This window comes from Neovison vison, chromosome 6 (assembly GCF_020171115.1).
Source record: "Neovison vison isolate M4711 chromosome 6, ASM_NN_V1, whole genome shotgun sequence".
Lineage (NCBI taxonomy): Eukaryota > Metazoa > Chordata > Mammalia > Carnivora > Mustelidae > Neogale > Neogale vison.
This window is the reverse complement of record NC_058096.1, coordinates 130368415-130393269: the sequence shown is the minus strand read 5'-3', so window position 1 is coordinate 130393269 and position 24855 is coordinate 130368415. Positions and strand designations below refer to the sequence as shown.

The following is a 24855-nucleotide window of genomic DNA, read 5'->3' as shown; positions in this document are numbered from 1 at the left end:
ACCCACAAAGCACATAAAATGAAGAACTGGAACCAGGAATTGGGAGTTATGAAAAAGTAGAACAGAAGGAAGGAAGATCAGTTAAGGCCAGTGACCATAACATAGGTCATCATTCATGGGACAGGTATGATCCATTCTCCAATATTGAGTTCATCATCTGTTAAAGCATCCACAATGAGTGATCCTGAAGAAACCTCTATTAATTATTTCTTCCTTCAAAAGAATTCTGAGAAGAAAACAGTAAAAGGGAAGAGAGACTAAATGTAAGACCAAGATTAGGGAAGATCTTTATATTTGATACAGATAGTCCAAATCAGGTTTTTCTTAGTTTTGTGCCACCTTTTTGTAAATAAATGAATTCAGGCAAAGCCCCAGGAACCATTGTAGTAACCTCTGTTGATTTTCTACTAACTTTTTAGAAATTCATGCTCTTAAACTGCTTAGAGGTTTTGGATTTCCCATCTTTGTAATAAAGGAGGCAATGTAGATGATCTGTAATGTTGTATGATTTGTGATCATAGTAGGTACGTTTAAAATGAGTTTAGTTATCATTTAATGTGCTAGATACACAGTGACTAGGGGGAAATCAGCCAAGGACAAGCAGCAAGTGGCTCATTAGAGCTCTGTCTGGTCTCTGCTGAGCATGCACAGCCTTCCAGATCACCAAGAGATAATGGAGAATCGTAGCTAGACTCTCTCTGGTCATTTTCTTCCTTGGATCTCCCTATTAAATTTTGATCTGGTCTGCCATTTTGGTTCTTTTCCAACCAGTATCAAGACCTCAGGCTACCCCTAATGTTACCCTTTCCGGATTGTTTGCCACTGAGATTACTATTGTTTCCAATAATACCCAGGCAGGAATTTTCCCATGCTCTGCTGCAAATAGGCCTCTGCAACAGAGCAGCAGAACTGCCAGTTCCCACAGAGTTCTCCATCTGCTGAGGCTGAGGGAAAATTTCTAGGTAATGGAGCAGAGGTAAGAGGGGCAAGGGATTGGAGCAGTTCCTGGTTAAAAGGTAACAGACTCACTGTTCTTACAACAATTCAGTAGGTTTTCTTGAGTAAATCCTCAATTTGTTGTAAGCCTTCAATCAGTTTCCAGGTTAGTTAGATGGGGGTTTTTGTTCATTGTTTTTTTTTTTTAAATTGAAATGTGATTGACATGTAACATTGTATTAGTTTCAAGTGTAGAACATGTTGATTTGACATATGTATATATTGTGAAATGACTACCACAGGTTTAGTTCATATCCATAAGGATACATAGTTACAATTTTTTTCTTATAATGAGAACTTTTAAGATTTCCTTTCTTAGCTGCTTTCAAATATATAGTACAGTATTTTTAACTATAGTCACCATGCTATGTGTTACATCCATAGGACTTATTTATCTTATAACTGGAAGTGTGTAACTTTTCACCACCTTGACTCATTTCACCTTTCCCCCGACTCCCTCCCACTCTCACTTCTGGTAACCACAAATCTGTTCTCAGTATCTTTGATTTGTTTTTGTTTAAGATCTCACAAATGAGAGGTCATACAGTATTTGTCTTTCTCTGACATATTTCACTTAGCAAAATGCTCTTGAGGTCCATCCATGTTGTTGCAAATGGCAAGCTTTCCTTTTTTGTGTGGCTCAATAATATTCCATTATATATCCACACTATATCTTTATTCATTCTTCTATTGCTGAACACTTAGGTTTTTTAGTATCTTGACTTATTTATTTACTTCGCTTTTTTTTTTTTTAAGTAATCTCTACACCCAACATAAGCCTCAAACTCATGACCCCAAGATTAGGAGAACCATGCTCTACTGACTGAGTCAGCCAGGCATCCCCATCAGCTAGTATAAATAGTGCTGCAATGAACATGGGGGTGCATATTTTTTTTTTCACATTTTTAAAAATTTTCTTGAGATAAATACTCTGAAGTGAAATTGCTGGGTTATATGGTAGTTCTTTTTTTTTTTTTTCCAGTTTTTGAACAATCTCCATACTGTTTTCCATAAAGGCTGCACAACTTTACGTTTCCACCAACAGTGCACAAAGTTTCCCTTTTCTCCACATCTTCAACACATATTTTTTGTCTTTTGCTAATAGCCTTTCTAACAGGTGTGAGATAATAGCTCATTGTTGTTTTGATTTGCATTTCCCTGACGACTAGTGATGTTGAGCATCTTCCCATGTACCTGTTGGCCATTTATATATCATTTTTAGAAAAATGTTTCTTCAGATCCTCTGCCCATTCAATTGGATTCTTTTGCTCTTGTGCTATAGGAATTCTTTATATATTTTAGATATTAACCCCTTATCAGATATATGGTCTGCAAATATTTTCTCCCAAATATAAGTCATCTTTTCTTATTGTAGATGGCGTCCTTTGCTGTGCAGAAGTATTTTTGTTAGATATAGCCTCACTTTTTTCATGAAGATCTATTTATTTATTTTAGAGAGAGCACAAGTGTAAGAGGAAGAGAGAATCTCAAGCAGATTCCATTCTGAGTGCAGAGCCTGAGACGGGGCTCAGTATCACAACCCTGAGATCAGGACCTGAGGTAAAACCAAAAGTTGAATGCTTAACCAACTATGCCACCTAGGTGCCCCATCCCACTTGTGTGGTTTATTTTATTTTTTTTTTAAGATTTTATTTATTTATTTGACAGAGAGAGAGATCACAAGTAGGCAGAAAGGTAGACAGAGAGAGAGAGGGAAGCAGGCTCCCCACTGAGCAGAGAGCCTGATGTAGGGCTCTATCCCAGGACCCTGAGATCATGACCTGAGCTGAAGGCAGAGGCTTTAACACACTGAGCCACCCAGGCACCCCATTTTTTTAATCCTTCTGTTGCCGTTGCTTTTAGAGTCAAATCCTCCCCACCCCCCCCAGCAAAAAAGAAAAGGAATACAAACTATTTCCAAGATGAATGTCTGCGGAGCTTTACTCTCTATGTTATCTTCTAGAAGTTTTGTTATTTCAGATCTTACATTTAATTCTCTGATCCATTTTGCATTTTGAGTTCATTTTTATATATGGTGCAAGATGGTGGTCCATTTTCATCCTATTTTGGGGTGGCACATCCTGAATGCCTTCAGAGATATTAGTAGGGGGGGTGGGGAAATTCAAATGAAATTGTAGTTAATAATATTGTCCCAATATTAATTTTATAGTTCAATACCATGATTATATAAAATGTTAGCATTAGGGTAAGCTGGGTGAACAATATATAGGAACTCAGTACTATCTTTGTAACTCTTCTATAAATCTAAAATTATTTCAAAATTAAAAATTTAAAGTTTTTCTCTTACATTTTTCTCATTTTGCATGTCTTCAACACTTTAGTTTATAGATGTCCCAGGGCCACAATCCACTTACTTATTAATTTACTTAGGAATTACTTAGGAATTTTACTCTTATGAATATGTATGTTTTTCAAGCTATTACATAAGGGCTACAGAAAAATGGACTTCTTTGTAACTTCCTTGGCTCCAAATATAATTCTCTTAAAATATTATTTAATGAATAGGTAAATAAATGAGCAGAAATTGATTGCACAAACTGGAAAACTATTCAAATATACCATAAATATCCAATGTGTACTGGTTTGGAAGTTGTTTAAGATTTGTTTTGTTTTGTTTTTTAAGGTTTTTCTTGACTGTGCCTTTCTCTGAGGGTGAGATAGGTTCTTTGGTAGGTGATTTTTTAAGCAAATGGGACACCATTTTTCTCAGTCATGTTCATATAATAAATTGTAGAACAATGCCCTCAAAGACCAGGTCTTAGAAAGATGTAGGTCATAGTTTACATGTACTATTTGCTACAGATAAAAACAGGATCTAACATTTGTCTGTGTTTTTTAATTTTAAAAATAGGGTCTTTTCAAGGATACAAAAGTGTAGATTCAAAGATGTACATGCACCCTGATGTTTATAGCAGCATTATCAACAATAACCCAACTAGGGAAAGAGCCCAAATATCATTGACTAATGAATGGATAAAGATATGGTGTAAAGATACATATATATATACACATACCATGATACCATGTATATACTACACACACACACACACACAAGTATGTGCACATGCACAATGGAATAGTACTTAGCCATCAGAAAGAATGAACTCTTGCCATTTGCAATGATGTGGATCAAGCTAGGGTATATTATGCTAGTGAATTACGTCAGAGAAAGACCAATACCATGATTTCATTCATATGTAGAATTTAAGAAACAAAACAGATGAACATATGGGAAGGAAAAAAAGAGGGAAACAAAGCGTAAGAGACTCTTAATAATAGAGAACAAACTGAGGGTTGATGGAGGGAGGTAAGTGGGGGATGGACTAAATGTCTGTTGGGTATTAAGAAGGGCACTTGTTTTGAGTATTGGGTGCTATATGTAAATGATGGATCACTAAAAATTAATTAATTCAGGTCCTTTTAAGGCTAGCAGATGCCATTGCATGGCCTATTTGAATTCCTAGCCAAGTGTTTCCTCAGGTTATAAAGCTCAGCCTCATATACTGTAATTAAATTGTGCTGGTGGGATATACATTATCCGAAAAGTTTATTTGCTACTTCTTTAGCAAATACTTCTTTAGGTTTCAGGGTATCTTTAAGAGTATAACCTTATGCTATGTTTATTTTACTACAATAAAAAAGTTAAATCGAAAAAAAAGTATAATTAAAATCTGTATAATAGTTATTTTTCTTTGGGGGGTTGGGAGATGGATAGGGTAACTTTGGACCCAGAGCGCTGGGTTTTGTTGAGGCAGTGGTATTGTCCTTTTGTTTCTAGGGACATTATTTCTTTTAAATATTATCTTTCATGAGGATCCTGCTTGTTTCATATAAATATGTTTTTAATTAGATACTTCTAACACTGGAAAAAGTCCTGAGGTTTCATTTAAAAGTTTTCTATGCATTCAAAATATAAATCTACTTTATTAGCAGGCTGCATCATAGAATTTCTTATACCTCCAACTTTATTTTTTTCTTACTCAAGATTGCTTTGGCTATTTAAGATCTTTTATGGTTCCATACAAATTTTAGTATTGTTTGTTCTAGTTTTGTGAAAAATACCATTGTTATTTTGACAGGGATTTCACTGAATCTGTAGGTTGCTTTGAGTAGTGTAGACATTTTAACAATATTTATTCTGATCCATGAGCATGGAATATCTTTCTATTTGTTTATGTCAACTTCAATTTCTTTCATCAGTGTTTTGTAATTTTCAGAATACAGATCTTTCAACTCTCTGGATAAGTTTATTCCAAGATTTTTTATTAGTTTTGGTGCAGTTGTAAATGGTTTTGTTTTCTTCAATTCTCTTTCTGCTACTTTGTTACTAGTGTATAGAAATGCTACCAATATCTGGGTATTACTATTGTATCCTGCAAATTTACTGACTTTATTTATTACTTCTAATAAGTTTTTGGTGGAGGCTTCAGGATTTATTTTTTAAAGACCTTATTTATTCATTTGAAAGAGAGTGAGTGAGAGAGAGAAAGCATGAGCAGGGAGCGAGGCAGAGGTAAAGGGAGAACCAGGCTCCCCACTGAACAGGGAACGCTATGCAGGGCTGGATCCCAGGACCCTGTGATCACGACCAGAGCAAAAGGCTCCACTTAGCCAACTGAGCCACCAGGTGCCCCTAGGATTTTTTATGTGCAGTATCATGTCATCTCCAAATAGTGATAGTTTAACTTCCTCTTTACCAATAGAGATGCCTCTTATTTATCTTTCTTGTCTGATAACTGTGGCTAAGACTTCCAGTACTATGCTGAATAAAAGTGTAAGAGTGGACATCCTTTTCTTGTTCCTGACCTTCGAGGAAAAGCTCTTGGTTTTTCACCATTGAAAATGGTGAAATGAGAATGTTAGCTGTGGGTTTTTCTTATATGGCCATTATTATATTGAGGTATGTTCACTCTAACCCCACTTTGTTTATAGTTTTGTCATGAATTCATGTTGAATTTTCCCAGGTGCTTTTTTCTGCATCTATTGGGGTGCTCCTATGATTTTTATCCTTCATTTTGTTGATGTGGTGTATTGTGTTGATTGATTAGTGAATATTAAACCATTCTTGCACCTCTGGAATAAATCCCACTTGTTTGTGGTGAAAAATCTTTTAAATATATTGTCATATGCATTGTCATATATCATATTGCTAATACTTTGTTGAGGATTTTTTTTTTTTGCATCTATGTTCATCAGGAATATTGGCCTCTAGTTTTCTCTCTCTCTCTCTTTGTGATATCTTTGTCCAATTTTGCTATCAGGGCAATGGTGGTCTTGTAGAATGTATTTGGAAATTTTCCTTTCTCTTATTATTTTTTTATATAATAGAGGAAAAGAGGTCTTAATGCTTATCTAGATGTTCGTAGATTTCACCTATGGATCTGTCTGATACTTGGGGGCATTCTGATTTGGCTGGGCCTGGAGGTGTGGACGGTGAAAGAATTCAAAAAGCTGAACAAAGGAGAGAAGTTTATTGAATACTGTGCAAAAGAGCAGCAGGTAGGACCACAAAGGAGAGATTGTCTGCCATGAGTTGGTAGTGAAGGGTTGTAATTGGAGGGTGGAGTGAAGGGTTATGGGGTTATTTGGAATTTTCCCTTTTTTGGTAACTATGCTTGGTAATAGTAAGCCATTGATTAGTGAGAGGGCCTATGGCTTAATGATCCTGTTTGCATTAGCTCAGTGGTTGCTTTGGGCTCTTTTGCTTTGCCGAAATTTCCATTGCTTAAGCCTATTGCCTAAAAGTAGCCTCCAGAGTTCTGGACTTTTTCTTCTTTTTTTTTCTTTTGGTAGTTTTTTTGATCACCAATTCAATCGATCTGCTCAGGTTTTCTATTTCTTTCTGATTCAGTTTTGGAAGATTGTATGTTTCTAGGCATTTATTCATTTCTTCTAGATGGTACAATTTGCTGGCATATACTTTTTCATAGTATTTCTGTGGTGTCAGTTTATACTTTTCCTCTCTCATTTCTGATTTTATTTGGGTCCTTTCTCTCTTTTTCTTGATGAGTCTGGCTAAGGGTTTATCAATTCTGTTGATATTTCCAAAGAACCAGCTCTTGGTTTCATTGATTTTTTTTTCTATTTTTTTTTCTCTGTACATAATTTATTCCCACTCTGATCTTTATTATTTCCTTCTTTCTACTCACCTTGGGCTTTTTTTTTTTTCCTAGTTACTTAGGGTGTAAGGTTAGATTATTTATTTGAACTTAGATTCTGCTGCTTCTTCGACTTGTCTGTTATATCACTGTTTCTCCCAGAAAGTCTTTCCTAATCCCCCTTCTGGATCTGGGTAAGAGTACTTTTTGCGGAGTGCTCTTTTAGCATTGATCATCTTGTCATTAGCGCTTGGCATGCTTCATTGTATGTAGCTGCTAATTTTCTGTTCTATTCTTGAGACTCTAAGAGTTGTCCACATCTTTAGCACCTAATGCAGTTCTGGCAGATCTTGTCCAGATCTTTAGCACCTAATGTAGTTCTGGCGCCAAGATTCTTGATAAATACTTGTTGAATGAATGAATGATAAGTGAATGATCAAATGGGTAATATAGTTGAACTAGGTTACTACAAGTAGACATTTCCAATGTCTACTGCATAAATATCAGGAAAACCAAATGGAAATCAACTTGAAACATGACTATGAAGCATAAATGTTCTTTGTAGGGTCATTTTATCACATATTCTAAGAACAGTCTAATAGAAATTTAGCAGGTGGGGAGATGATTGGCATTAAACCAGGATTTTAAACAGTAGAAATAAATAACACTAACAAAGAGCAAAACTAATCTTACAGTTTGAGCTAATTTAATGAAATTGAGTGACAGATCTATCTTTTGTGTTTATATTTGAATAGCAATAAAGCAATTATATAGCAGCTCCTCAGTATTTTAAATTGCAGATTGTCATTAAATTTTGCAGTATCATCTCACTTTAAGTAGAGGTTTATTTGTCTAACAATTCTATATCTTCTCTGTATTTTAGATGCCTCACAAATCAGTTGTCTCTCTCACAGCTAGTGGCAAAGTAGAACAAGGGGATGAGTAAGAGAATAGGGAGGTGAATGTCATGGTAGATGCCAACCAGAAAAGACCAGATGCTATTGTATGAATTTACAGTTGATGTGCACAGATGAAGTGATAATGCATTTATTTGGTTGTTAAAGACATTAACCGAAACAACATCTGACTTCTCAACTCCATGGGCAGGTTTTCTCAATTGAGTGAATACTTTCAAGATGCCAGTAGAGCATTCATTTTAATCTATTTCAAGTCATACATTAGATATAATAAACAGAAGAAGATACTTGTTCTCCATTCACAGTGCCTTTGAAGAACAGCATTGATTGCTAAGAAATCATAATAGCATATTCTTTTTCATTTTTTTATTTTCAGCATAACAGTATCATTATTTTTTCACCACACCCAGTGCTCTATACAATCTGTGCCCTCTATAATACCCACCACCTGGTACCCCGACCTCCCACCGCCCCCCCCTGCCACTTCAAACCCCTCAGATTGTTTTTCAGAGTCCATAATCTCTCATGATTCACCTCCCTTTCCAATTTACCCCAACCCCCTTCTCTCTAACTCCCCATGTCCTCCATGCTTTTTGTTATGCTCCACAAATAAGTGAAACCAAATGATAATTGACTCTCTCTGCTTGACTTATTTCACTCAGCATAATCTCTTCCAGTCCTGTCCATGTTGCTACAAAAGTTGGGTATTCATCCTTTCTGATGGAGGCATAATAGTATATTTTTGTGCAGTTAGTCTTCTGAGAATTCACATTACTGTTTCAGTCAGACTCTTTTCCCAGAAGGAGACAATCTCTCTCAGTCTCTCTCTCTCTCTCTCTATCTATCTCCTTTTTTTTAACTCAGGGTAATGGCAACATGCTGACTTTGGTTCCCTTCATCTATTTTGGTCAAGAGGTATCTCAGGTGAACCTTCATAGGGGCAGAAAAGAAGCTAGGATAGCATGTCTACTCTGCATCGAATACTGATTTGATTCTGAAAAAATAAAATAAAATTAAAAAAAAAAAAAGACATCCACCTTTACAAGTTTTGGGAAATTGCCACCATCTATTTGGGTAGTGCCTTTGTCACAAGGTTCCTCTATGTCTCCCCTGGGCTACAAGGGTCATGATTTCTATTTCACAGACAAAGAAACTCAGTAGGTTACTTTGGAGGAATGAGAATTCAATTCTTAGAGCCTGGACGACCTAGAAATTTGCAGAAATTTCCAGATTCTCATTACCTGGAAAAACACTTTTAGGCTGTTTTCTGAAATGCCCTTATCTAAGCCTTTTAAAAGAGAACCAGTTTGAAATATTTCACTATAAAGCACATTGGAATACAACAAGCATTTCTGTTAGCTCTTAAAATTCCTGCAGTGTGGCAGTTAGGGATGACTTAATTAAAAAACAATGACAATATCATTAGGCTGGTGAGCAAAATAGAACTATTTTCAGACTGGAGTCTACCTCCAGGCTGCAGAGAGCTTTGATTTAATATTTGGGCTTGTTTCCTTTTGTACTCAGTACAGAATTTAACAGTGATGACCATTGGTTGTATTCTATCTACTTAAAAAGATCTTCAGAGGAAATGAGAATTAATGAAAGTAAATCAACTTTGATTTGTGTGGAACCAGGTATGTGGCTTCTTTGGTGTCAAACACCTTTCTAAACAAGATATTCCTATAAAACATAAAATTATAGTCAAAAGACCAGATTCTATCTTGGCTTTGTCATAAACAATTGATCCTGTACAAATAACTTAAATTTATCTGGAGTAGGTGGATTCCAAAATCCCTTCCAGCACTTAGTTTCATTATATGTTAATATCTGAGCTCAACTGGCTTAAATGGAAGCACTTGGCAAAATTCAAGCAAAGTAATAATTAAAATTTAATGAGTATCTACCATGTATTAAGCATGTTCTAAATGGTATTTTTGCATTATCTTATCTAATCCCTACAACAACCCTATGAGGGTAGGTGCCATTATTATTTTACTTTTACCAATGAGAAAATTGATGAAAATTAAGTAGCATGTCCTGGGCAAGTTCAGTCTGTTGTTCTGTATAGGCAAATTAGACAAGCTTTGGAGAACTGCTTTTACCATCATCACCCTGGTTTTTTATTCAGACTTGAGTGCTAATCAAGTGCTTTATTTTTTAATCCTCCAATCTTCCCTTATATGCAGGAGCACTGAATTTATTCCAGTGTTTTCAGAAGGAATTATTCCTATGGGGATTCGCAGAAATGACATTATGATGGCAAAATGACTTTCAGTAATTAACAAAGATGAAATTTGTGTGTAAAACAAAGGCAAATAGGAGTCTATATAAATTTATGGAGGCTGTTGTAAAAATGATGGATTGTCAGTAGTGTGTGGTGTGATTTGATGTGATGAAACAGGGAAGCACATGCATGTCAAGAGTCACACCTGTGAAACATACCTGTAAAGACAGGTAGCATCTGGAGGACATCTTCAAATGGAGCAGCCTTAAGTTCTCCCTAACAGGAAAGTAGTCAGTTAGTTTACCTAGTTGGCATCTTTCTCCTTAGCTCCTCAAAGCCTGGGTGTTCAGAAAATATTGATTCTGTAGGTGTTTTACAAGTCAAACAACACACTTAAAAATGCATTGCCTTTAACGATTCTCAAATGGCTAAGATGCTATGAAGAATGCAGGGAACTTTATGACAATATATCATCAGTACATGTACATGTACATGTACAATATACATGAAGATTTGAACAATGGGATATAATGTATTTAATGAATGGTACAGATAAACAGCCAACTGGAATGGGTGTAAAGATTGTACCTCAGTAGCTTTCCAACTTAAAAGATTAGGGTTTCAAGTTCCAAAAACTGTTTGACTTACTATTTATGTGATTTAAACAAGTTACTTCATCTCTCTGAGTTTTCTTATTTCATTTGTAAAATAAGATGCCAACAGAACTCAAACTATAAGGGTAGAATAGAATTCAAATGAGATATAATGACTGTGAAAGAACTTTACAAAGTTTTTAGATGATAATGTCATTTAAGATAGCATTTAATGATACTCATAAGAAATGTCTATTTTGGTGCCTTCTAACCATATGTTAGAATCATACCGCCTTATCCCCTTTAGTTAGGTATGACCATATAATTTACTCTGGCCAATGAAATGTGAGCCTAAGTGGACATTTGTCCCTTCCACTTAAACAGCATGTATGCGATTCTCTACTTTCCCCTTTGTTATGGCACTATGACTATGGGAGCATTCTTGGGCCTTAGTCAACCTGTGGTCCCTTGTGGCCACAGAGAGTAAAGCCCCCAACCAATCGATGTTGAGCATAGAACATAGGCAAAAAAATAAATTCCTGTTATGATAAAGTAAGAAGATTTGAGGTTGTTTATTATTGGAGCATCATCTCCAAAAACACTCCAACTAAAATGTGTATCATTCATCTTTAATATTACTTGAGTACCTGCATATTTAGGTTCTAGTTATGTTACAGTGGTACTGTCTACTACATATTAGAGTTGTTTATATCTTTGCCTAACTCCACTTTTCCAAAAAAGGTGTTGGTCTCAAACTCAAACCAGTCTTTTGTCTTCCCCGCCAGTCTGTATTATAAAGTATTTAAGGTATCTACAGACCAGGAATAGAACTGGGCTATTCTGTCTACTTCTGTTTTGCAAGATCAGCTTAATTGAAAGGAAAAGTTTCTATTTGGACAGAATTTCTATTTGATTATAACAGTATTTGGAAGGGTGGCTGAAAAATAACAGAAGATAATTTTGCGCTTACTGATACTGTTTCTTTCTTAAAAAAAAAAAAAAGTAGTCTATAGTTATTCAAACAAAGTAATACCTGAGTGTTATTTTAGGCAAAATAAACTCTTACTCAGCTTCAGGTCCTTACTGTACTTGACATAATTTTCTTACTTAGTGAGAGAAGATTAGATCCATTTTAGACCGGGTGATCATGGGCCTGGCCTTGAGAACCTTGCAAGGAATGGCATTTTGAATAAGAGTACTTTTCAAAACAAGGACAACAAACCTTCTGGATGGTGCCTAAGACAGAACTACTTTAGATTGTACTTTTTTTTCTGCATTAAAGAATATGGTAAGCATCCATTATCATAGTCACTAACTCTGAAGATCTGAGCCATTGGTTAAAATGAGGCCAGTGTTCCCCATTGAATATACCTTTCTCAATTGTGTGTAAGCCAGGTGAATGAGGTCCTTTCTTTGTTCTTGGATAAAAGATTAGCCCATCCTTCAGCAATGTGAGTCTCTTGGAAGGCTGATTGGTACGAGCACTAGAAGCAGTGGCATGAGACTTTTGAATGTTTAGTCTCTTTAGATGGAACAATTAAACCATTTTGGGGAGCAAATCCTAACATACCATATCCCAGGTACTTGAGTAGTCATTTTAAAATAAATTTTTGTCCTTTAATCCTCCTAATAATGCTGTGAGTCTTGTCAACTTCCTTTAGAGAGCAAAACAAAACACAAAAAACTCAGTTCTGCCCTCCACATTTATCTCTGTTGTACCTCATATATTTTAGAGATTGTTTAGATGCAAAGTAGGTTGGACTAAGGAAACAAACTTTTAAGTTCTTTTTAACATCACAAAAGGGACATATTTTTCATAGATAATTTTTTTCCAGTGTGAGACTTGAACTCACAACCCTGAGATCAAGACCTGAGCTGAGATCAAGAGTTGGATGTTTAACCACCTAAGCCATTCAGGCACCCATAATTTTCATAGATAATTTAAAAATGCTGAAGAGTCAGTAGGAAAGAAATTGCCCATAATTCAACCATTCAGGACAAGCTCTGAACACTTTGGCAAGCCATCCTTCCTAAGCTCAAAGGCATACAGTATATGTGGAAGGAAATGAGAGAGTATTGTCCCTTTTCCAGCAGTAACTGGACAACTGAGTATCTCAAGATTAAGGGACAGGAGAATTAAATCAGTAAATAGTCAACCTTGAGAGATGCTGTCACAAGGCTAGGCAGTTTCTATCTCCTGTTGACGTTAACCGCAGCTGGCTAATGACAACCAGCTACTAATCAAAGCTTGTGAAAAGTTGACTAACAGCACTGTAGAGCTCAACCTGTAGATACACTTCCCATACTGTAAACATACCAACCTTTTCCTTACAGAGAGAATGTTAACAGTCATGCTGTATCTCTTGGAGCATGTGATGAGTCACCTGGAAAAGGACAACAAAAATGCAGTCTTGCCATATATAAGGGAAGAACATTCATTTCTCCCCAGATACTCTCTTGTGACATCTTGCTGTTTCTGATAGATTGTCATCCATGATTTTCCCCTATTTATTCCAGGTGGTAAGGTGTTCCATATGTCACTTGTCTTGCCAGTTGACCGTGATGAGTAGGAACTCATCATTATGAAATACTTTGTGATTTTTCCACTTGTACGTTGGTTTTTATTCTAGTTTTCTTAATTAAGTTAAGTAAATTCCCACAGCCCATTTTCCTGGAATTTAGATATTTTAAAGCATTTATACACCTGTGCAATTTCTCAGTTCTCCTTGGCTGCATTTATCCATGCTCTAAATGGCTATTTTCTTCCATCTGCTCAAGGGATCCACCCCTTCAACTACCTAATCTTTGAGTGTTCTTATACCTTACTTGTCATAATTCTGGTATAATTCTTTATAAGAGAAGAAAACAATTTTGCATTCAGTTTTGAGAAATCCACGATGATGATGATGGAGATATGGTGATCATTAATACTCACATGGCTCTAACTCCGTGCCAGCCACTGTTTCACATGAATGAGTACTCTTGTTACCTCCATGAGGAAACTGAGTCACAGAGAGGTTAAATGACTTACGCAAGCTAATAGTGGCAGAGCTGGGATTCAGACCCAGGCAGTATGTGGCTCTAGGACCTCTTTCTTTTAACTGCTTCTATGTACACTTTCATTCTGCTCCCACTTTTCACTTTTTTTCTGAATTATTCTTCAATCTGTATGAGGTCTGTTTTGTTCCATTTTATTTGGGAAAAGACAGAGAATATAATGGTTTTGTTCCTGATATCACTATAAATATGAATGCATATTGAGAAAAACGGGAGATCCAGGAATCAACAGAAAATTCCTGATTCACAGTCACCTTCTCTGTTTATAGCTGTCAAAAATTATAGTGCTCTCCTGTAGTATGCTTTGTAATGATCTAGACTGGCTGCTTTCTGGCCAGCCTGAGGCAGAAGGCATCCTCCAGGGCTAGCAGGCTTCTCTTAGGGTCTGCTTCACCTCAGGTGGGTCACAGCTTCATGTTAAAGTCCTCAACCTTATAAGGGTCTAATATGCAAGGAAATCACAGTATTTGCTGGTGGAGTCAGTTCCCAGAACTCCATGATGCAATAGAAAAGGTTCCTGGAAAGTGGATATGGTGGGGAAGAGGAGCTTACACCTTTCAGTGGAATCATTTAAGGAAGCAACAACTCTGTTTGCTTTGTTAGTGGTTCTGGATGTGCAATTGTGAGAACATGTGTGGTGCCAGTTCAGAAGCCATCCTACCCTGAAAATTTGGTTTTGGACCAAAGACAATACTCCATTTTTATTCTAGGTTGTGTCTGCAGTTTTACTGAACAAGAAAGCATTTTTCTTAGTGGTTTAGTGTCTTTTCACTTCGTCTTCCAAATACCAGGCACTGAATTGAATTTAGGGAGCACTCTGATCTGCCTCCCTTGTTACATAAATCAGGAAACAAAGGTCTAGATTGCTTAAGTTTTCACAGCCGCCATCTTTGACCTGGTAACCTATGTTTTCTTCTACTTTATTTCCATGTTTGCTTATTGCAGGAAGGAACAAATATTAGTTGGAGTGCTGGAAGTTTGATAGATATTATTTGTGAGAATTTTTTAAACTCAGAGTTTACATTGTTTAACTATGAGCAAAAGCAGATTTCAAGGTAAGCCACAGAATTTACCCAGCCCTTTTCCCTTCATTTCTCCACATCTGTTTAAACAGATACAGTATCTGGAATCCTAAATTGAAAGAAAGCTTTTCTAGCATGATTGACTTACTTACTGTTGGTGAAGGAAAGGGGGGAGGGGATGAAAAGAAAGAAGGTGGTGGAAGAGGGAGGGAGGAGGGAGAGAAAGAAAAGACACTAACAGTTACTCCCAACTTTGTGACTTGGAGAACATAGTAACTTTCCTCAACACCTAATTAACATAGTAAGTATGGACTACATCAGTAATTAACCTTTATTCACATTATTTGGTGTCACTCATTTTACATTTAAATCAAAAAATTTATTAAATTTTTATTTATTATAAATAAATTTATTAAATTTTAATTTAATTTAATAAATTAAATTTATGAAGATTTTATTTATATTACAGACAGAGATCACAAGTAGGCAGGTGGGGGTTGGGGAGAGGTGGCAAGCAGGCTCCCTGCCGAGCAGAGAGCCCGATATGGGGCATGATCCCAGGATCTCAGGATCATGACCTGAGCCGAAGGCTGAGGCTCAACTTACTGAGCCACCCAAGTGCCCCAACACATGATAACTTCTTTACACCATCAGATTCTAGCTGAACATCCTCAAAGAGGCAGGCACTCTTTAATTTTTCAATCTAAAGTAGCTACCAATAACTCTTCATTTCTCATTTGTTTATTCATTTTTCTTTCTACTCCCATTAGAAAATAAGCTTCATGAAGTCACAGGGACCTTTTATGGCCTATTTTGTTGTTGTTGTTGTTGTTTTCCCCATGCCTGCAATGGTACCTAGAATGGAGTAGGCGTTCAGTTAATATTTATTGAATAAATGAATGACACATGATAAGTGTTTAATAAGTGTTAGCTATTATTAATTTAATTAGGGAGAAACAAAAAAGTGAGACCTTAATATAACTGGAGTTCCATTTGGTCCTGATTCTATGCAGTGACACATTCAGAGAAACAGCTGCTCAGAAAAATAGCACTGAAAGCAACAAAAATCTTTACTTCCACAAAAAATGTCAAAGGTGGGAGGGTATAATTTTCACCTATTTCAACACTTGGTAAAATCCTGTCTTGACATTCCTGTTGCTCATAGTACTCAACACTCATGGCAGCTACTCCACCAATATTATCTTCCTGTCTCTCTGCCAGCTCCCAGCCAAAGAACTACCCTCAAACAACTGTAACCTCGCTGAGAGCCTCCAGGTGCTGGACCTGTTTTTTGAACCAGTATAACAAAAAGCCTGGAGTCAAGCAGGCACACTTGGAACTTGGTGGTGTGGGTGGTGGAGGTAAGACTGGGGATATTCATCAGTTAACAATTTTGTACCTGCTACTCAGATTTTAATGAATTCTAAACTAAATGATATTTGGGAAAAACTGTGAAATAGCTCTACTTAGAGAGCACTGAATCCCACAAACTTTATTTGGAGCCAAATACACATCTTCATTATTAGTATCCTGCTACAAAGCTTTGGACCCAGGATAGGAGGAGATGTCTATTATCACAAAGATCCTCTTCACTTAGAACTTTGTGGACTCTGATTAGATGATGTTGTTAACTTGCTTTAGTATTTGGTTTTAACTATTGTGAATTAGAAACCAAACCTAAAAGGGAAGGGAAACTGTTACAGGCAGGAAAATAACTTGGTATCAACAGCTTGATAGTAAGTAGACCAAGTTGAAGAATGATTGTAACATTGATCACATGATAGTTGTAACAGTGACTCTGATTCCCAAAGTGGGGGTCTGTCATATTTTGTTCCTGACTTTTTTTCTTCCCTAGTGGGTTCTGACTTCTAGAGCCATCAGAGCTGTTAGGTTCCCTTAGGTGCAGCACACATTTGTAAGACAGACTCTTAGCATCACAAGATGTGGTCTGAAGGAAGTAGGGCTTTACTCTACAAAATTGCCAGGTCTGCCAAAGCAGCTTTCCTGAGCTCTTGGCTTCATTAGCACAGTGCTCCAACCAGCTGACCTCAACTGACTCATCAGGTTATAAGAGAAGTTGGGAATAGAAATTTGTTCCCTGGGGGATCCTGGCTGTATAATAGCTATCATTTGTATGCAGTTAAATGATTTGCAGAGTAACATAACTCAGAGCTCCCAGCTGCATTTTATCTATTTCTGGAAGTGTATGAAATAGTTAGCTGGGGATGTGGTTTCCAAAAGTTAGTGTGAGCATTATGGTAACATCTGGAGCTGGGTTTTCTCCCAACTCATCTGACTAAGTCCATTCTGCATCCAAGGAACTTGGATTTAATGGCTATTGCCTGGTTTCTAGTGCTTGTCTGTCAGTTCTTCTGTTTCTATCTGCCATAGTCTTGATCCTCTCAGCTGCCATACCCCCCCACCAAAGAGTGCCAAAAGACATAAATATTCATGGGGGAATGAGAGTTTCAGAAGACTGAGGTCAGGGGAACCCTGTTTCTGAAATGGCTACTGGCTTCTTCCCTTGCTCTCCTTTTCCTTCCACCCATCCTCTTAGAGCAAATTGTCCTATAAAGTGACCATTCTCTATCTCCTCCCTCCAGTAGGGGAAAATAGCAGTCTGGTAGGCAAGAGCCAGGAGAGGTGTGGGAAACACACATGAGCCCCTGAGATGGCACAGTGATTCTCAACCCAGCTTATACCAATGATGGCTAAATTGTCCCCAAATTCCTCATATATTCCAGGAAATAAAGAGGATAGGATAAGAGCAGAGAATTATAGGTGGTAGTGGCTGTCATGATCAACAGTGGAAGGATGGGGAAGGAGAGGCTATTGCTGTTTGCCCTGACCTGGCCATCAGCAACAATGCTCTAGAGACAGTCATTTAGGAACTCACACCGCTGCTTCCTCTGCTCCCCCAATAACTTTCTGCACCAGAAACCGGATTAAAAGGAATGACAGTTGCAGTCTAGAAGACTATGAGAGAGGAAGCATATTTCCTACCTTTGCCTCCCTAAAGAGTAGGAGGGCAATGCTAAGTGGCCTAGATCTAAAGGTCTGAAGAATTTTGACACTGGGTAGGCCATCCTCCTCTACTCTCACTTTTTGCTTCCTCCTAAGTCCCATCAACATTGGCTGCCAGGTTTCCAAAGCTCAGGCTGCTGGCAAAGACCCCATTCTGTCCCACAATGGGGACTGGTTCTCTGACAGCTATGTGTTTCAGCCTCAAGTTCCTGATTTTCAATTTTGTCACTGTTCTAAGCAAGGATTTTGCCTGTTACTAATTATCCTTACTTAGGTTTCATTTTGTGACTTCCAATCAGAGGTGCTTAGTTTGGTTAACTATCTCTTTACAATGTTCCTTTCCCTTTCCCTGCATTAGAATTGGTCTCTTAAATCACATTAATTTATAGAACAGCCATCAAAGCTATCTATATGTGCCTACCTTTGCATGAAATATATTTAGTGCCTTTTTCTAGTATGTGGCAAGAATAATTTTATTCATCTCAGCAGACAAGACCAAGTGTCAAGTCATAGCAAGGCTATGGGAGCCAGTATTTCTCCCTGATTTGACCCAACACCATGAAGAGTTTCCTGGCTCCTTTAAAGCCTAGTTCTCCAGGTAATGGAATACACCAGTGATTCAACAGAATTCTTAACCCAGCCAGTCTCATGAGCCATTTATGGAAAGCCTGATACCTTGAACAACTGGCAGGTCCCTGTGAGAATGAAGAGCTTTGTGTTGGAGCATGAGATGCCCGCAGGAGTCAGTGTGATACAATTAAAGAGACACTGAACTTGTGAAATTCCTGGGTTTGGGAGCATCCTTACTCTGCCAACTTACTGGCTACATGATAAAGTCAAGAACTTTAACCTGATATTCTTCAGTGTTAATGACTGCTTTGTATCAAGCACTGTGCTTGGCATTGCTGATATAGTTAGAAATGTGACAAGGTTTTGGAGCTAAGTGTGACAACCCTGGATATATTAAGGGGTTCTTATGAGAGTCATTTCTTTTGTTAGCTTTTAATTATTCACAATCTAAGTATTATTTATATGAAAAATAACATGAATAAATATGCAGATCTATACAGAAGGTTTAGGTCCTGATAAGCCTATCATAACTTGAAAATACGGTCAGTTGAAAATTCATTTAATACACCTAAGCTACCAATCATCATAGCTTAACCTAGCCCACCTTAAACATGCTAAAAGCACATAGCCTATAGTTGGGCAAAATTATCAATCATAAAGCCTATTTCATAACAAAGTATTGAAAATCTCTTCTAATTAATTGAATACTGTACTGAAAGTGAAAAACAGAGTGGTCGTATGGATACAGAATGGTTTTAAGTTGCATTGATTGTTTATCATAGTGATTGCATGGCTGCCTGGAAACTGCAGCTTACTGTCCAACATCACAGGAGTATAGAATACCATACTGTGAGTCTGGGAAAAGATCAAAATTCAAAATTTGAAATGTGATTTCTACTTAATGTGTATCACTTTCATGCCATTATAAAATAGAAAAGTCTTGAGTTGAACCCTCCTAAGTCAGGGACCATCTGTATTTTAAAGCCGACTTGGGAGATGGTTAATGTATTTAGCCAGGGCAACATATTGGGAAAAAAAGTACAGAGCAATATAAATGGGGAATGCACAATATCCTGTGGGAAAACACTTTTTATGCATTTATATTCATAAAATGACAAAACATAAAAATATTACTGCATTGACGTGAGGGATATAATGTGCTTATTAAAAATAAATTTCATGGGGCATCTGGGTGGCTCAGTGGGTTAAAGCCTCTTCCTTCAGCTCAGGTCATGATCCCAGGGTCCTGGGATCGGGCCCCGCATTGGTCTCTCTGTTCAGCAGGGAGCCTGCTTCCTCCTCTCTCTCTGCCTGCCTCTCTGCCTACTTGTGATCTGTTTGTCAAATAAATGAATAAAATCTTTAAAATAAATAAATAAATAAATTTCATGAGACTCACTTTTTTTTTTTTTTAGTAATTTCAGTGCAACAGAATTCATTGTTTGTGCACCACACCCAGTGCTCCATGCAATCCATACCCTCCCTAATACCCACTACTTGGTTCCCCCAACCTCCCACCTCCCCACCCCTTCAAAACCCTCAGATTGTTTTTCAGAGCCCATAGTCTCTCATGGTTCACCTCCCCTTCCAATTTCCCCCAACTCCCTTCTCCTCTCCATCTCCCCTTGTCCTCCATGTTATTTGTTATACTCCACAAATAAGTGAAACCATATGATAATTGACTCTCTCTGCTTGACTTATTTCACTCAGCATAATCTCTTCCAGTCCCGTCCATGTTGCTACAAAAGTTGGGTATTCATCCTTTCTGATGGAGGCATGATACTCCATAGTGTCTATGGACCACATCTTCCTTATCCATTCGTCCGTTGAAGGGCATCTTGGTTCTTTCCACAGTTTGGCGACCGTGGCCGTTGCTGCTATAAACACTGGGATACAGATGGCCCTTCTTTTCACGACATCTGTATCTTTGGGGTAAATATCCAGGAGTCCAATTGCAGGGTCATAGGGAAGCTCTATTTTTAATTTCTTGAGGAATCTCCACACTGTTCTCCAAAGTGGTTGCACCAACTTGCATTCCCAATAACAGTGTAAGAGGCTTCCCCTTTCTCCACATCCTCTCCAACACATGTTGTTTCCTGTCGTGCTAATTTTGGCCATTCTAACTGGTGTCAGGTGGTATCTCAATGTGGTTTTAATTTGAATCTCCCTGATGGCTAGTGATGATGAACATTTTTTCATGTGTCTGATAGCCATTTGTATGTCTTCATTGGAGAAGTGTCTGTTCATGTCTTCTGCCCATTTTTTTACATGATTATCTTTTTTGTGTGTGTTGAATAAAACTCACTTTTTCTTTAAAAAGCCATTTTTCTATGTTCTTACCTAAATACCTGTGAAAACTGCAGACTTATGATAAAGAGCAACCTCTGTTTACATAGCATATTTTCATATCACTCTTAGAAGGGTCAAAAGCAGTGGAGCAGAGTGACCTGAAGGGATGGGTTAAGGACAAACTTTAGATCATCCTTCCAGGGACATGAAGGGACTTTGTAAGAGCTTCTTTGCTCATTTGGAGCCTAAGACACAGCCCTTGGGATCCTCTTGAGAGAATAAATACCAAAGATAGATTAGGTCTGGGCACTCTTAGATGCAGTACACATTGGATGATTCAAAGTAACTGAGAAGAGCATTTTAAAATCATTAACTATAAAGAGAGTTTAAAAATTGACAAAAAGACATTGTCCCATTAAAAACTTCATGATGTATTGGTAAGTGAAAAAAAAAAGTCTTTTAACTTTCTTGTATATATAATCTTACTCTTTGGAAAAGAAGTATTTGCTGGTATATAGAGAATATTAACTGTGGTTATCATCAGATGATAGGGTTCTGGGCTTATCTTTAGACTTCTTTGTATTTTTCAAGTTTTCTGCAGTAAGCTTATACTTCTTTTAGCCCCAGAAAAAGTGATTATAAACTAAATCCTAAAATATTATCTAGCAGGAAAGAGACTATGTGCTGTTGACTATTTTATCTCAGTGTTTAGAATATATGTTAGAATCACATGAGAGAGAGCTTGCAGAACTACAGCTTTGTGACCCTCACCCCTGGAGATGCTAGCTCAGTTGGACTGGTAGGAGACAAGGCTGCCAAGGAAAGTGGAGGCAGATTCTAGACTAAGTCACACTGAAGAGTATCGGAACCATCATTTTCTATTTAAAGTCCAGGTTCATTATAGCACAGGGCAAAATCTGTATTCCAGTTGAAAATTATCTTTCAGTTTCCCTCTGTCTTGGTTTCAGTAGTAGTTCTATCTGGCAAGGATATATCTAGTTCAGTTTCCCCTAAGATGCCTTTTAGGCTCCTGGGACTTGGAAAAGATGATTATCTACTTAATACCAATTGGCTATGTAGATTAGCCCCAGTGAGTAAAAATACAGTGATTTGAACAAAAGACATGATTAGCTGATTGAATAACCACAGGCCATCTTAGTGCAGGTGTAGTAGAAACAAGGGCTGGGTCAGATACTAACATTTCTATTTTCTTGGGCTGAATAACAATGTTTCATTATTTCAGTACTCCTCTGATGTTAATAGTAGAGCGACATGGAGAGAGGGATAACATATATAATAGCGTTCATACTTACGATTAAAATAACATTTTCCTTAAAGTTTCATGAAAAGAGATATGTTATTTCTTTCTACTTGTAGAGAATAGTAGTGTGTGCTTCTTGGGAGGTATCTTTAAGAATTCCAAACTAAGCATTTGGCTCCATTTATGACTGTGATGGAAAAACTAATATTCACACTGCCCACCTATGCATACACAGAACTTTGTTGTATAAAAGGCAAGGCTACCCAAATGCTTTAGACTACCATTCCAATTTCTGCTTAGTTAAAAAAAAACAAACAAATTGAAAGATTTTGAGATGCTCCCTATTGAAACCCTGCTTTAGACTCCAGGATCACCTAGCTCTCAATTAACTAAGGTATAAATGGGGAGAGGAAAGATTACAGATAATTTAAAGTGTAGTTAAACCAAAACTAGTCAAAATGCAGTACCAAAATTTTAATTGTAAACATACTTAGTTTAAAATGTATACAATATTCAGATAAACATTAACATTCTAAATTGTCATCAAAGCAAATAATTTAGTATCGTTGGTATGCATGCAGCTAAATATCATTTTACTCCCTCAATAAAGAAATGATTAAAATCAGAATTTTTAAAAGATCAAGGTCTGTTTTTTGGGGGGGTTTTTTTGTGTGTGTGGAGAAAGAGAGATCTCCCTAAAACATGATAGACACATCTATTCATTAATACCTATTTCTGATAGTAGACATGCTCTAAAATATAGTTATTTGTGCAGAAATGTTGGGATTTTGTTTTTGGACGAATTATTATCTCTGCATACCTTTTGGGTATGGTGAATCTTCACACTGATTTGTTCACTTGTTAAACTGCATGTCACCCTGCCCTGTGTTCCTATCATTTAGGTAAGTGATGGAAGATGAGGCAACTAAAAGCAGTGGGTGTTATTAGCAAGAGATAGATTCTTTTTCATTATTTTGCTTGGTCATTTGTAAGCCTGAGGTCATTGATTCAAGCTTTCCCCTGACATCCAGATAACTCACCACCAGGTAGATAGTGATAGTGGTAGCTGGCTTTCCATTAATCTATATCTTCACTATTGTCATTTGTCCACTCTTGCTAGATACATGAAAGAAGTTAGCAAAGCTATAGGATAAACAAATAAATGTAATATGCTTTCCAAGACAGTTTTACTTGAGGATGTTGCAGGCAAAATAATATAATCAAGTTTTATTGATGATAAATTAAAATTTTTTCTTTATATTAAAGTGATATATACATATTTTGGGATATAAAGCAAAATGTGCTTACTTTTTAAAGATTAAACAGGAGACTTCAAGGAAATTTCCTGATCAGGCCACTTTCCACTATGCTCAAGACTCCAGAATGTGAGACTGGGGAGGTGGTGGGGTGGTATATATTAGTGTCCTCTTCTATTAGGTGCTCTGGGAAAGGATTGAGAAGTATTGCAAGAGGACATGAAGAAAAGGAGCATAAAATTTAGTTAAATAGGTGCCCATTTAGTTACAGTTAGGATGGGACTCCAGTGACTTACACTTTTTCTGAGAAAGCCTAACTCTTAAATGAGCCAAGCATAAATCACTGATTATCCTGTTAATGAGGACTTGAGATTTAGAGAATAGTGTAAAGAAATACAAATGGCTAGATTATAACAGTTTCCTGATAGAAAACCATTACTTTCCTCATTTACTTACTTTAATGTCTCATTTACCACTTTGGGGTCAAAAGTTCCCATGACTGAGGGGGGGGACAAGATGGCGGGGTACTAGGAAGAGGCGTCTTTTCAGCTGCTACCCCAAAGTGAGCTGATTACCTACCAAAGAACTCCGATCACCCATGAAATCAGCCTGAGATCAGAATTATACACGTCTGGATCTCTACAGGGGCAGAAGACGCCAGTGAGCAGGTAAAGCGGAATGGGAACGGCGGACTGATATCGGAAGATAAACAAAAGGGGGAGGGAGCCACCAGAGGCGACCGGTGCAAAAGTAATACCCCGATACGAGCGAGAGTGCCCTGCGTCTGGGGACCAGCATTAACTTGGAGACTGGTTGAAAGCACTCCAAAAGAGCAAAGGATCGCGGGGGCAAATTGTGGGAGTCGGGGTGGCTAGGGACAGGGGCTTAAGTCCCCGGTCCCAGACGGCCTCCCCGGCACGGAGGCAGAGAGAGTGCGGCAGAGAAACCGGCTCCTGGTCCCTAAGCCGCCAGCGCGCCCCAGAGTGCGGGGGTTCCGGCTCCTGTGAGGGGATGGGAGCTGCACAGGTCTGCAGAACGCGCACTAGCCCTACCACAAAGCTTGAGATGCACGCGCACGTCCCTCCAGCTTTCCTGGGTTTCTAAGGCCCGGGGGCGCTTCTTGACCTGCGCCATTGTTTCAAAGTCTAAGACGCGCGCGCGCAAAACTCTTCCCCGGACAGAGGCGCGCAAAAGCCCAGCCTGCGGCTTCCGGACCAGCGCCCCGTTCTCAGTGCCCCAGACGCGCGCCCGACCCACAGCCGCCTCTGAAAAGAGGTGCACGCAAGCCGGGCACTCCCAGCCCAGGCCGGCGGCAAAATTTCAGTGTGCGATCGCTGCTTGGAACCTCTCTGGCGGTCAGGAGCTCCCAGACAGCCGCCACTGCCTTGGCTTTGGGGACGAGCAAAAGATCCTGCGCCCCCAGGGTCTGCAACTTGGAACCTGCACTGCCAGCGTCCAAGGGGGGATTTATTCAGCTTCTGCACCCAGACTGAGGCTTCTCTCTGAGACGGAGATCAGGAAGTGTTC

General features: G+C 38.0%; 1 protein-coding gene across 6 annotated transcripts in view; it reads left to right on the top strand.

The window, feature by feature from the left end:
• TMEM108 (transmembrane protein 108) overlaps positions 1–24855 on the top strand; it is a 377772-nt gene that overhangs the window by 141897 nt on the left and 211020 nt on the right. The gene's annotated exons all lie outside the window — the stretch shown is intronic.